Here is a 1,397-nt window from a genome sequence, read left to right as displayed (position 1 = left end):
CACAATTTATAAGATCCCTACTGAACAGGTCCAGAAGACATGATGAGAAAATAGGCTTATGTTAGCCTAGCTTTTGATAATTTTAAGAAGCAGGACAGAGACCAGAACTCAGTGGGCTTACAAAGCTGATCAAGGAAACAGCTAGAACAATCAAAGTCTTGGTTCCTTGTAAGGATTGTGTGTGGAGGAGAGGTCTTACACCCATTGGTTTATGGCGGGTAGGTGGCCCTGTGTGCACTGCTTGGTTTTCATATTCAGGAGACTTACACCATGCGTAAGTAAGAGAAGAAATAGCAGTAGCCAGACAGACTTGTGAGATTTGGGTGGGCATCAGTGTTTGAAGATGTGGGCAAAACAAAGGGCTGGATTTTCAAACGTGATTTATTTGGAAGATTAAGCTGCATTAAAGGATAGTGATTAAAGGATAGTGCTTATCAGTCCTTTATGGATTTGGAAACATTCAACCAAAAAGTACAGTTGACTCTAAAACTTATCAATAAATGTCAAATACAATTATTAGAAAAAATCTTTCAAATCTATGAATAAAGTGATAATAGAATAATAATCAAGTGTCAATAAAAGTGATCAGCACTTAGCAAACCAGACTGATTTCCTAGTGAGGGTGATCTTGAATCAAACCAAATTTTACTAGAAACCTCAAGAGCATTACAAATATCACCACATATTACATTAGTTAGAGCAAGGTCATCTGTAAAACTGTTCAACCAAAGGTGGCCACAGGCACCAAATTGGTGAATTATGCAAAAGGATGGAGCAAAAGAAGAACTGCTCTTTTTCCTTTAGCTTCTTTTTTAAGCATGAAAACTTGCAGTTGATTTTTACAAGCAGGATTGCAATGTCTTCCCATTGTTAACTTATCCAGCCCAATCTGTGGGATTTGCTTGACTGGAAGAAAACATAATTTTAAATTCATTTGGCCACTGTTTTTATTTTTTTCAGTTTTCCATTCTTACTTATTAGAAAGTTTCACCTGACTGAATTATGAGCTGCTTGCCCAGACTGGGCCTTTGTTCTGGTCTATGCTCCAGAAGAAACTGGAAAAACCTGTTTGCATAGTCCTTTTTTTTTTTTTTTTTTGATCTTCCTCTCCCATTGGCAGCTGCAGCTTGTACACATGTAGACAAGGTGGTGCCTACCTTTCATGTACAAGGTTGCCTTACAAAAACTGAAGTTGCTTTCTTCATTATCCCAGAGCTTTTCTAGCCTTGTGAAGGCTTTGGTGGATGCTCCAGGAGTTAAACTTTGTTTGCGCTCCATGGAATGAGTTTAGGTCATCAGTTTATTTTTCTTCAAGCAAAGGGAGGGTGTTTGAGCTTGGCTCTGATCCAGCCTTTTGAATAATATTTTGTGGACTTCACACAGGAGCCCTGCAAAAA

This window comes from Apteryx mantelli, chromosome 3 (assembly GCF_036417845.1).
Source record: "Apteryx mantelli isolate bAptMan1 chromosome 3, bAptMan1.hap1, whole genome shotgun sequence".
Lineage (NCBI taxonomy): Eukaryota > Metazoa > Chordata > Aves > Apterygiformes > Apterygidae > Apteryx > Apteryx mantelli.
This window is presented reverse-complemented; position numbering follows the sequence as displayed.